The sequence below is a fragment of the Xenopus tropicalis genome, chromosome 6 (assembly GCF_000004195.4).
Source record: "Xenopus tropicalis strain Nigerian chromosome 6, UCB_Xtro_10.0, whole genome shotgun sequence".
Taxonomy (NCBI): Eukaryota; Metazoa; Chordata; class Amphibia; order Anura; family Pipidae; genus Xenopus; species Xenopus tropicalis.
Genome location: NC_030682.2, coordinates 124,277,901 through 124,292,119, shown reverse-complemented (window position 1 = coordinate 124,292,119; position 14,219 = coordinate 124,277,901).

The following is a 14,219-nucleotide window of genomic DNA, read 5'->3' as shown; positions in this document are numbered from 1 at the left end:
GACTTAATTCTGCTAGATACTTAATTCTGCTAGATACTGGCCTCATTATTTTACACATTGCATGTTGTTAAATGAGAACTATTAAGTAGGTTTGGGGATTTTATTACCAATCCTGTTCTGATTGGGTCAAGAAGGGGTGGGAACCTATAAAGGAACAAGAGCAGAGTGGAAGGTCCAAAAGTAGAGGATAATGAAAAGCCAAAATTTTAATCTATCAAAAAGAATACTCGCTAAGGAGGAAAACTGTGTGCTGAGCACAGGTTTGAATTTTGCCCCATCTAGTGGCCCCAATAAATTTAGGATCTAAGAAGACTTACAATGATGTATCCATGAGAAAGACATTACTCACGTACCCATTATTAAGAGTTACTGGTGAAGAAAAATAGAACAATAAATGAAGTGAAAATAACCTTGTTAAACTGTTTAATAAGCGCATTCCCAGAAGAATCACAGGGAGAATAAATCAACTTGTAAACACCAAAAGTTGAAAATTTTAGGGTATACAGAGTATACACCTTACCCATAACTCTGTGCAGTTGCAGCCCTTCTTGGATGCTTAGTCACATCATTAATTGTCTGCTCTGCTGTCTTCAATGAGAAATTTCTGCAATATTCTACTGAGAGAATTCATTTATCTTCTAGCAGGTTAGATCGCTAACACAACAAGTTTCGTACAATATTCATCTTTTTTTTTCTCAGAATTAGGTTCATTTTATTCAGATAACTTGACCTGAAAAAATGACCCAAATATTGGCACAAAATAACAAAGGTTCATTAATTTTCAATCATTCTTTAATCTAGGGGTTTAAAGTCTCCAGCTGGGGATCGGCAATGACTGATGCAAGTGGCCATGATGATACATTCAAGCAAACGCACTTCTAGCTTATTTCAGAGGAGTTAATTAAACATGGCATTTCGTTATACGATTTTGAAGCATCATGCAAATGATAACTGCTCTAGATTTTATAATTATGTCTGTACCTTAAAAGAGAAATAAGGCCTATTTTATTGAGATAGCATTTAACTAAGGGGTTTTGATAGCTCAATATTTTTCCTTGTTTTTTAAATTTTCCTGAAATGTAGATCAGTGACATTGGTGTTTTGCTAGGAGATTAAATAGCATATTAACATCTGTTCAAATCAGGTTTAATACAGGGTAATTACCTTGACAGCAGTTATACCATAATGATACAGAAATAACTGGTTTTGGTAATAGATATATTGTAGACTGATAAGGTAATAGAGTTAAATAACAGCAGTAATGCAAGCATTCAGTATTTTGTCTTATATTGTATGACCCTTACCATTAAGCATATGGACCATTAAGCACATAAGGGACAGGATATAGAAAGCAAAATGTTAAAAAGATTTCCCCTTTTCTACCACTGTTCTCACCAGAAGAGTGACATTTTGAGACGTTACCTTCTACTTCTCCTAATGTTCTAATATCAGAAGACTGGATAGTCAACATAGACATAAGCAATGCTTACACAATATTTAGACACACCAGTTTTTAAGAAACATCAAAAGTTTATTGGGGTCCAAATTCTTGACAGAAACTTCAGTACAGAGCTCTGCTGTTTGGGCTAGCAATGTGACCCTGTTTGTTTACAACGATGTTAGCTCCCATTATAACTCAACTTAAGTCTTCGAATACCTAGGTGATATTCTGATCAAGGAAAAATTATCAGGTATTCTGTACCTGTTCATTTTTCTTACTGGACCAAGAAGCTGAGCTACATCAGAAAGTATAATGGTTGCTCTATTGTGTTTTTAGTTTGTACTTTGATTGAGAGGTAAGGGAAGATAGTGAGAAAACATGTTTTTTTTCTAAAAATGCACCAGTTAATAGTGCTGTTTCAGCAGAATTTTGCACTGAAGGCCAATTTTTTTTTTTAAATATTTAATTTTGAAATTTGACATGGGGCTAGCCATTTCTTTATGTTCCCAGGTGCCCACAGCCATGTGACCTGTGCTTTGAAAAACTTCAGTCTCTCTTTACTGCTGAGCTGCAAGTTAGATTGATATCCCCCCTCCCTTTCCCCTTCAGCAGCCAATCAGGAGAACAATGGGAAGGTAACAAGATAGCAGTTCCCTGACAACTCTACTCAAGGTTTCAGCTGCCTGAACTGATAGTGCTTCCGTTGGCACTGCTGGTACTCTGCTGAATTTTAGCTTAGAGGCAGAAGTAGTGGCACCCAAAACACATTAAATACAGTGAGGGGCAGAGGGTAATGGCCCCACAAATACATTAATTCCAGTAAGAATTAATGGAAATTTTAACCCCAAATACATTAAATACAATAAGAGGCACCCCAGACCCCATTACTCTTCCAAAAATCTGGTTTCCTGAAGCTTGAAGAGGTCCTCAATCTGAAAAAATTTTTGCTGCGGATTTTTGTTGCGGTTTCGAGAAAAAATCTGTTAATGGCAAAATAAAGAATTTCGCTGCAAATCCATGCCTGGCGAAAAATTTCACTCATCACTAGTTAGAATAGATAAGGACAATTCACAACTAATATCTCAAGAAAAGAGTGAGAGATTTAAACAGACTACAAGGGAGACAAGAGTTTACGGTAATGGAGAGACACTAGTAGTATAAGTTTAAATATAATAGTTGTCAACCAGGACTGTTTAATATGGATAAAGATACATACAACATAAATACTACTGGTTTTTGTAGGATTTGCTGTTATTAACACTTTTTCTGATTGTCAACAAACTTCTCTACAGTTAGGAAAGTATTTAGAAACATTTATCAAAGCAGATATCTGTGCCGTACATGGAAAGAATTAATAATGATTGAGTACAATATATACAAAGAATTGTAAGAAAAGTTTTGAAATTGTAAATTTATTTTACTCTTGATTTTAATGAGTTTAGTCTCTTTATTGTAAACTGGGTAAAATGTTCTGAAAAAAATGTCCCCATGGAATGTGAGGTTTTGCAGTAACTAGTTACTATAAATCACCAAAGTAACAGAATTTTTTTTCATTCTCATTGAAGACAAAAATCTAAAAAGTATTGCTCTTTGTACTCTCCTGCTTGAAAAAAATTCAAAGTAATGTTGTTACTATGGAAATGCATTTAGTCTTCATATAAGAATGGCAGAAACATTCACCCTAGACATAAAATACATCTGTCAGTGGAAACTAACATAATTTCAGCTTCAGGACTTCATTATCAGGGAAATACATTGCTACTCTCCAGTGATCGGAGCTGTATTTGCACGATTTCCATGCAGAAACATCAAAAAAAATCCAGATTTTGGTTATTTTTGTCTTTGTTTCTTTGTGTTGATACAATAATATCTTGGCACAGTAGGAAACACAGCTAGGAGAGAGATGGGCCTAGATGATTTTCATCTAAATCTTTTTATAGTCTATATGCGCTTGATTTAATCACTCGTGACTGCGTGGCTGCAATGCTACAGGCATGTTTGTTTCAATATTTTTCTTTAAGTTTTGAGACCTACGTCAGTTGTGAGATGCTGTATAACTGTGTTAATATCTTAAAAACAAGTGCAGTTCAGTAGGTCTCGAATTCAAAGACAGTACTTACCAAATAGAGAAATAAGCTTGTCTTATCCAAAATCAAATGCAAAAGAATCAAACAGCTCCAGGCAGAATTTCAAAACTGCAGTGCTATATATAAGCATTTCAGCACACTACATGTTTCGGGCAGAGCCCATTCTCAAGTGTACAAGTGCAAGGCATTATGGGTTTAAATACCTTCAGTGTGGAACATAAACACCTGGAATCCACAGCCATATATTTTTGATTTTTTTGCGCTGAAACAGAATATAAGAATGGCAGAAAAATTCACCCTAGACATTCTAAGCTTGTCTTATGGCTATTTGCCTCTTTAGTCTACAATAAACACATTTTGTTTGCAACAAAATCCTGCATTGAAGTTTTTTATATTTCATTTTAAAAGTGGACATGGGGTTAAACATATTCTTAGTTTCCCATGTGCCCTAGTCATGTGACTTGTGCTCTGAATTTCACTTTACTGCTGCACTGCAAGTTGGAGTGATATCACCCCCCTCCTTTGCCCCCCAGCAGCCAATCAGCAGAACAATGGGAAGGCAGCAAGATAGCACCCTGATACCTGCATTGCTTAAAAAGGTTACCATGCCGCTAGTGGTAGATATAAGAATAGCACTCAATAGTAAAAATCCAGGTCTGGCTCACCCAAGTCATTACTCTAACCTAGTAGGAGAAACAATAGGTTACCTGAAAGCAGTTCTAATGTGTAGCGCTGGCTCCTTCTGAAAGCTCAGACTCAGGCACAATGCACTGAGATGGCGCCTACACACCAATATTACAACTAAAAAATAAATTTGCTGGTTAAATAACAAACTTTAAAACAACAGAAAAAGTTATTTACTATGTAAAGTGTATAATATAGTAATAAAAACTGTATCATAAAAATCACAATAGAATCCCTTTAAAAAGCTGGTGTGTTAACATTGGTATTGCTTACAAAGACATGTGTAAGAAATGGGCAGATGGCGCCATTCCAAAGTGAAAGCACTCAAACAAGATTTTCCTAAACTTTTAAAAAAAAAATACTACACTACGGGGTTCATTTACTAACGCTCTGATTTTTTTAAAAAACATTTTTCAAAATTTACTATATGACAAAATAGCTAAAAATCTGAATCCGACAATTCGCCAGCTGAAACTTGATGAGATCATGTAGAAATCAATGGCAGAAGTAGACATTTTGGTGCAACAAGTCTAAAAAATTCAGAGTTTCGCAACTTTTCTGCATTTTTTCCAGCACAGACTTTTTAGTAAATGTCAAATATTCATGGAAATGAGATTATGTTTGAGTTTTAGTAAATCTGCCCCTTAATGTGGCCTCAGTTAACACTACTGGACTACAGCTTTATACAATTATCTTTATGCAGGTTAGTATTAACGGGTAGTATGAACCAAACTGCATAGCTAAATCATGGGTGACTTAATGGAGAGTTTACATTTGGTTACCAATACCCTGTGGAAGGGAGGTATTCATAACTGGAGCAGGGATCTAGTGACAAGTTCCTGTCTGTAGGTTATATAATGGGAGGGAATAACATGGCTTTTCCCTTAGGTCTGCACCTATAGTGTTAGGAGCCCGGTAAGGCCCCAGTATCAACAAAAAGTAACTATGGAAATGCACAGCCAATAGTTAAGCATTGAAGTGGGAATGTATGTATGTATGTATGTATAACTTTATTTATAAAGCGCCACAAGGGTACGCAGCGCTATACAATCTTACAAAATACAAAATTACACACAAGGAGGACAAGTGTTATAATAAATAAATACAATAAATATATATATAAATGCACAGGAAATAAGTGCCATGTGGTATAAGACACAGTAGGAAGGCGGTCCCTGCCCCGTAGAGCTTACAATCTAAGTGGATATTTAGCAAGGTTATGTAGGGGGCCAGAACCCAGCACAGAGGGACTGAGACTAGAAGAGTGTCCCGCCTTTCCGCCTGCTAATTAAAAGTCTATTGATAACTAAGTGCATTGTTTGTAATAATTGTCTACTTTTCATTTAAACCTATTCAATGTAATTATGTTATTCACTATTACTGTCTTAGGGCTCACTATGGAACCCCTTCTTTCCTAGGAGTTGTTGTATCTGTTGTTCTCTTGAGCAATCCACAAAAGGTGACTTTCCCACCAGATACAGGAAGATCTTACTGAGTTTTAGTTATGTGATTTCCCTTGAAGGTGCTAATCCTGCTAGACAAATAACATGACATTATTTAGGCAGTAAAACACTAAAGTATCCTCGCAAAAACAAAAGAGTAAAAAGCAATCGAAATAAAATGGAAACTTCTTTATATCTAATCCCTGTGTTCCTAAGAAATGTTCTCCTGATGCCTACAACTGAGGAATGCAATAATCAGCCTGTAACGAGATATTATTTTATCCCAGCAAAATCAATTGTAATGAATGATAGAGAAACAAATAAAGTCTTGGCTAATGAAGCCTGAAATAGAAATAAAAAAGCTGTATTGTAAATGAACACCACAAGGAAAAATACATTTATAACTACCATTTATTTTGATGGAAAATATAAAATTGTAATATGTAGAGATGGAATGTACAGACATACAGTAACTTATCAATATATTAAGGTGCCTGACCTGCTTGAAACGAGAATTCTGCTAATTCTTAGCTGTTCTGATAATAGTAATGCATAGCTACCAATCAGACACTGCTTTCCAAGGGCCACCAGTAAATACAAGCTGCTCATTGGTTGCTGAAGGTTAACAGGGTTTAAGTAATTGCAGTTGAAAGATCACTTGCGCCATAGTTGCCATTCATCATTGCCTGAATAGCATAGATCAGATCATGGTGGCTCCGCTAACTATGAGATGGAGTGGATAAGACTCGAAAGTTTGAAAGCACCGCAGGAATGGCAGACCCCTCTTTTTCAGTAGCAGAATAACCCTTTGCATTATTAGTATTATTGTATGTGCTATGGCTGCTCTACATTGAACAGCAAATTTACAAATAAAGGGATACTTAGCTCATTTATCAACTCTAGACACATTTGCAGCTGACCACTGATCCATGACAACCAATCAATGGTTTTTCTTTCATTGTTCTACCTGCTGCTGATCACTGATTGGTTGTTATGAGTTACTGTCCAGATGCATATTTGCACAGTATTAATACATATGCTCTGCATTGAATCTGATACATATGCAATACTGATACATATGCTCTGTATTGAATATGCATATGTACTATGTGCCAGGGTAGATCAATTGAGCAAACAAACTACTGAATTTTTAAAAGAAAATATAAATCATATCTCAACCTCTAATGAACAGTACTGCTATACTCACATATAGCTGCACAGGACACCCCAAGGGCCAGGTTTGAGTAATGCACAATTTCATTTAATTGCAGTTGAAGTTAGTTAGTTAGTTAGTTAGTTAGTTAGTTGAACTGCTGCTTGAACTCTGATATTCTCTAGTCCAACATCTCTAAGGAGTCACCTCTTTTTCTTCTCTCTAATCTTTATATCTGTTCTTACTATTTTAGTTAAGACTGTACAAGGCATATTTCTGCATTGCCATTTAGTGGGGTACTTTGCCTTGGTTGTGATGATTCTGCCTAAGACTTCATCAAGAAAACTTTGGGTGGAGAGTCATTCAAATAAGATGTGCAAAAGCCACACTCAATGAAAAAAGGAGATAAACAAGTGTTTCTTAATTAAAATTCATTATGACATTCCTAGGGAAGTTATAATACTGGCTTGCATTTAATGAGTCTCTTTTCAGCATTGTGCCTTTCCTTTAATGGGCCCATGCCCAGTCTCCTTGTGCATCGACCCTTTTCCTCGGGTGGAACCATTGTGGAAGTGCGACCCCTTTCCCTGCACTATATTAAAAGTGTGACAGGAAGTTGTCACCCTACCTTCTAGCCAATAGCATACATTTGAAAATAAGCTAATTTAGATATGGGAACTGAGCCTTTAGGAATTTAAAGCCATGGTGCTATGGGTCTATACATCAGCAACATAGGTAAATGGTGATACTGGTTGCTTATGGGAAAATAAGGAAAATAAATTAACAGACCAGGGAAATAGCCTTATCAACACTTGCCATTCCAGCCAACAGGCCAACTTTATAACCTCTGACTCTTTTTTGCACATAAAAGAATATGCCATTCAGAAGAAAGATGATATTACAATATTATTTTTAAACTCTAAGCAATTAGTAATGTCACAGTCTACTCATTTACTCTGACTGGTTCACACTACAGAATGCAGCCTGAGCTTTTTTTAGTTCATTTAAACACCTAATGCCCTTAGACATCCCTGTAAGTTTCCAGCTGCAGCACATTACACGCGAAAAATGCTGTCATAAAATTGTAATACAAAAATTCAAAGTAACAGCCTTCAGCAATTTTGTAAATTAGACCCTTTGCAGCTTACATTACCTTACCCTGGCACATTTTGGGCAGACAATAAATCTCTGTTCAGATGTGAGTTTTAACATAACCAAGTTACCTGGCATTTCTTATCCGCACTTAATGAGTAACCAGTCAAGGTTCTATTCTTGGCTGACATGTATTTCTTTACAGATATTGCTTGTCTTGCAAAGTAAGGAGATAGGACACTCTCAGTGGAATGCAATTAGCATTGGCATGAGTCAGGGGTAGGAACAATACAATCCAACACTCAAATGTAGGCAAATTCCTTGTTTGGCAGTTTCAGTAATGTTCCGTAAATCAGCATTCTTTGCTGCTTTTATCTCTTTACCTGACTGTGTGATTGAATTAACAATAGCAGTTTAGTTCTTGCCTCGCATTATGAAATTTAAACAGCAGAACAGCACTGCCTTATTGTATCCAGGGAGCAGTTCATCATCTGTGGAAATGTTCGGCAATTTCTTTTTTTTTCTCCTTTTTAATCATGTTTGCATATTTGTTGTTGTTGGATTTTTTTTTACAGAAAATCAGAATATATACTGGCTTTTATGATAACAGACACCATAAATGAAAAAAGGTATTTGTTCTGCAGAGAAAGTGACTCAATAATTGGCATCCATGTGTAAGTGCACTTAGTTCCGCAGATCAGGGCTTGGTTGTCCACTGTAAGCATCATTACTAATCTAGTTTAGTAATCTAGTTTAGCAATACCCTGTGCCAAACCTCAACTGGTCATGCCCATTCCCACACCTTGTGTCTCAACCCTTTCTCCTTGTAGATTGTAAGCTCTTTTGGGCAGGGCCCTCTTCACCTCTTGTATCGGTTATTGATTGCTTTATATGTTACTCTGTATGTCCAATGTATGAAACCCACTTGTTGTACAGCGCTGCGGGATATGTTGGCGCTTTATAAATAAATGTTAATAATAATAATACTTGCACGTCAGTTTAATGTGTACAAAATACATATGATTCTGTAGATTTTTGGGAACTGATGTTTAGTAGCCAAAGCTCAATAACAGAGGAATTGCATCAGACTGGCCTAGAAATGATACACCCAGCACAGGAATACAACACAGGAATATCTGCAATGGCCACCTTCATCACTGGCATGTTACAAATTAATTGTGTAGGGACCTTTAGGGTTAACAACCCCTATAGCGTTAACCCCACTTTTCCTTATTTTACTCTTACTGGGCAGATGACTAGGTATCTCTTTTGCTATTTATCATATTATGTTATTGGCCCATAAGGCTTATGGCCACTTCCTGCACACTGTAATATAGTGTTTAGCAGAGGGTGGATCTTCCTTGTTTGACCTGTATCTGTTAAACCAGATGGATGCTCAAAGGAGCCTGGGATCAACAAGGCCCAGAAGTTCTCTGCCCTGGTAGGACCAGTACCTTTTAATGAGGTTGGGGAGCAGGGATCCCATGAATGAGTATTAGTAAGAGCAGGTCAGTTCTTGTTATAGCACTTTTTATGAAAGTGAGACAGTCAGCTTTAGTTAGAAAAAGCAGATTTCTGGCTCCAACCAGGAGAGATAGCTGGAAGTATTACAGGCTCTGCTGCCTTAGTGTAGGGACTGCAATACTGACAAGGGTATCAGGCATAGTCATCTCCCTGATCCACATCTACTGTAGGGGATCCAGTTCATTAAGGTGGAAAACCCTAAGTATAAAGAATTGCTTAGCAACTACTCTTCACATGGGAGCACTATTTTGATTCTGTTGATTCTTGTGCATTTATTTGCCTGCCATTCTATCTGCATTGTGAGTATTGATTACCCAGCATTGAATGCTATTTTCTTGGACAATAAAGGTTGTTTCCGCATTTCGGCATTGGCGAATTGCTTTGTGAAACTTCAGTGAAAATTTGCAGCAGAAATATTAGTCAATGTAGCTGGGAAGGGTGGGAGCTACAACTTGAAGCTGGCCACTGCTCTTGTATAAACTATAACAAGGAAAAAGGAAAGTTGTGCTCACCACTAAATTCTAAACCAGCAGCCGGGGGTGCAATGAGGTTGTGATTTTTTCCACTCTTCCCAGCTACAGTCAGGTGATCCCAATGGGCCAATAAAAGGACAACCATTTGGGGGTGTTAACCTTGAAAGCAAGTAAGTTGCAGGTAAAACTCAGTCCCTTTGTTAAATGTATTTTGAACAATAGAATTCTTAATTAATCAGATGACAGTCAGTGTAGGACTGGCCACACTGGGGATGACTGTGACGTAGTTGGCCAGCTTGAATGTATTGCAATATATGGACAAACAATCCCTGTTACTTAAAAGGGAGGGCTTATCTTGGTAGCTTAATGCACATAATGTGTTAATGTCCTATATATATTGATAATGGGTGAGTGCAGAGGACCTCTTGTTGTCTACATGAATTTTGTGGTCACAACCTCATTGCACCCCTGGCTAACAGTTTAGAATTTAGTGGTGGGTATAATATTCACAATATTATTTACAGATTAGAACATTGTAAAGTGACCTTATATTGGATACACACCTGTCAAGTCTGACAGCCTAAATAGGGTCAGTAGTCCAGACCAAGGAGGAAGCTGTATACAGATAGTCCAATTCACAATATCCAATGGGTTAAGGTTAAGAGAGCTCATACAGACAGCAACAAACGGTCCTCTGCACTCACCCATTATAAATATATATATATATATATATTAGCAGTGAGCACAACTTTCCCTTGTTTGCTATGGGTTAAGAGCTTAAAGTCGTGTTCAGGCAAAAAGGTAATGGCAGGCGACAAACAGAAGAAACAAAGCAGATCAGAAACCAGAAGAACAAGATGAATTATCTATTTAGATGGACCTAAGAATTTCACAAAGAAAAATGTCAGGACCTGCCTGTACTGGAACTCTGGACTATGTTAGGCAGGTTCTGCATTACCTCACTGAGCAACAGGAGACCTTGGGCATCCAGCCCTAAACATTATGTTCACTCGTCTTCGCTTCATTGTTCAGGCTCACCTCCTCCTCCCTTAGTAAGCCCAGGTGGTTGCAATTGGACAATTAACGGGCTTTATAAGCCAGTTACAAGCAACCCCTGGTTGCTTGTTCATTAAGCCCTTTTGTGATCCTGTGACCGTTCCTGCCTGACTCCTGCCTGATTCCTGCCTGGTTCCGTTCGCTTCACCCCGTTCCTCGTCTCCTGTTCCTGACCTCTGTTGGATCTCCCGGTATTTGACCTCGGCCTGTTTATTTGACTGCTCCCTGTCTTCAGCCTGCCTCTGACCACTGCCTGTTATTCGGACCCCCCTTGCCTGCTGCCAGTCCTGACCCTCTGCCTGCTTAACAGACTTGTATTGTTTGCCGCCTGCCTCTGACCACTGGCCTGTTTTATGGACTTGTATTTCTTGCTCAATCCTCATAATAAATGTCTCTGCATCTCAACATGCCTTCTGCTTATCTACAACAGTACCCTTTATATCCGTATTACAAGGCATATAGATTCCTACATACCAGCCACCCACCAGTGGCTGTACCTGACAAAAAACCTTTTTTTGGGCATTGAACGCAAATCTTCAGGGTCTTTTTATCTTGAATTTTTGCACCAAAGCACAACATGATGACATCATGCAGAGCTCCAGCATGTGTCACGCCGCCATGTGTTAGAGTTGATGTTTGCTTTGATTCTTAGACCTGAGCTTGTATTGCTCAGAAGAAAGGTTCAGAAAACCTTTTACCTACATAATATGGCAGACTTCTGAGTCTTTCTGCAAATGTTCTGCTCAACAGGATATCATGTCTGATGGTCAGGATGTGGTCCAACGGCTTTAGGTACAGAGGGAAGTGAAAAGGGAAGTGATGAAATCCTGCTTTTCTGGGCATCTTGCCTTACCACAGGTGACGCTTAACTAGCTAATCCAATAAAATAATTGTCTTAGTCTGTATATTAATGTGTTAACCAATGAAATTACAAAGGTAATAATATGTAATTACTTATGCTAATGATGTTTATTCAAAGGTATAAGAAATGATGGGGTGACGCACACATTTGTGAGAAGCTGATGAATGCTGTACTGCTATTCTATGCTTGGTGCACTGAATCAATACATTTCCTTTACTGAGTGAACATTGCAATATTCCCTGTTATGTCGTTCCTTGGAGGTTACCTTTGACCTTTCACATGGGAGCAGCCATCTTATTTGAGAAGTGGAGCACTGTCCGGAGCACTCTGTACAGTACCTCTGCATATCTTAAACTTGCTCACAAATTATTCACACCCCAGTGTTGCAAGATGGGTCTGCAATATGCTGTTCTAATAATGGGGTGGGTTTGAGATTAACCATCATACCATTAAGAATTATATATAATTAATTACCTTAATGTGCAAATGCTTGGGTGGGAAGTGGGAGGGACCTGACCACTGATTGAAAACACATGACCCCACCCCCACTTCCACAACCACGTTTTTTGGGAAAAGGAGGTAATAAAGTGCAACAAACCATTAATGGTTAATAAAGGGTAATGTGAATAATACCATGTGGACTATTTCATTCCTAACATGTCAGTAACTATTATTAATTGTAAAGGAGAAAGAAAGAAGTTTTGTCTCCAATATAACCAGCTTCATTTTGTCCTTCATACCACCCCTGTACCTTGGCTCCACCATCTTAGTCAAAGCAGGGGGAAAACTAACATTATTAAATCAATGCCTGTAGAGTTTTACATCTAAATTATAGAGCGCTGACATTTGAACAGATTTCTGTTTCCAGTTGCAAAGTTTACCAGTGAAGATAAGGCATTTAAAAATATGAGGATATTAGAAAGAAAAAAACACATAAGAAAATGCGATATCTGAAATGTAATCTTTCCAAGGGAAACTAAATCCTTATTAATCAGTCCTAAAATAAGAAGGTCTTAAAGTACAATTATTCTAATTTGCCCCATGGCAGCCAACATCCTGAATACAAACATGATATACTGCGCCATAAAAAGATTCCCTTAAGTAAAATCTACACTTTTTCAGAGTTGCAGACAAGGCCTTCCCTGTTTAATCTGTTACCTTCCCCATTTCAAGGCTCCGCTAGTGGCTGTGATGGGAATTTAAATTTAGGTGAAATCTTTATGGATAATTTACAGCAAAAGTCAATCATCTTTCCTGTGGTATGACCTACTAAAATAAAGTCACATAGGAGAATATCCCATCAGCAATATCATAATTGGATTTTAAATTTTAAAGAAAAAGACTAAAACAGAATTTTGTGCATCCACACTGCTCTGTTTCAGCTAAACAGAATTAAATATAAGAGGGTGTATATTTATAATGTGGAATTTACTTGTAAATAGAGTTTCACTGAAATGTAACCATACCTAATTAGGGATGAGCAAAATTTTTTACCAGGCATGGATTCATGGATGGCGAATTGGCAGATTTTTCTGCGAAAGGGGCGCAACAATTCACTGTGTAAAAAGTCGTTCTGCGTAAAAAAAAAATTCGCTGTGCGCATCAAAAAAATTGTCTTGCACATCCAAAAAATTACTTGTGCGTCAAAAAAATGCTGCGTTCATTAAGCAAATTATGTGCTGCAAAAACATTTGTTTTCGCTGTTTGGCAAATTTTTAACCGTTTTCTGAATCTTTTCTATGGGGGAGATTTATAAAGACCCGAACACGGCCGCGTGAAAAATTCGGAAAGGCTCTGCCGCTGTTTGCAATGGTTCAGTACGAAAATTTCCGTGACTTTCAGATCGCCAATACGATATTATTGTGACTAATACGATTGTTTCGTAAGCATTTTCGTGATATTTGTGATCTTCAGAAATTTTCGTTTCCAATCCGAATTTTTCCCATTTAGGATTCAAACTTGTGTTTTGATAAATCTGCCCCTAAGATTCGCAAATTTTTCTGTGAAATGGGACAGATTCACTCATCACTGTACATAATATGCAATGTATCTGTTTTGTGATCTAAGACTAGAATATATATAGAAGGAGTAATCTTGAGCAAACCTAGGCAAGTATAGGGAGATTATTAGTGATGAGTGAATCAGCCCTGTTTTACTTCCACAAAAAACTGGCAAAACTTCTAAAAAAAAATTAACAAAATGCAACTTTTTTTATGACGCAACATTTTTTTACGTGAAATTTTGTGACCGTTTCATGAACAAATTTTCCGATGACGAAATGTGGAATTTCGCTGTGAATCCATGTCTGCCGTACAAATTCGCTCATCACTAGAGATTATAGAAACTCATGCCGATATTGCCCTGACTGAGCATTGCTAACCATGGCACCACAATATCACCCTGCT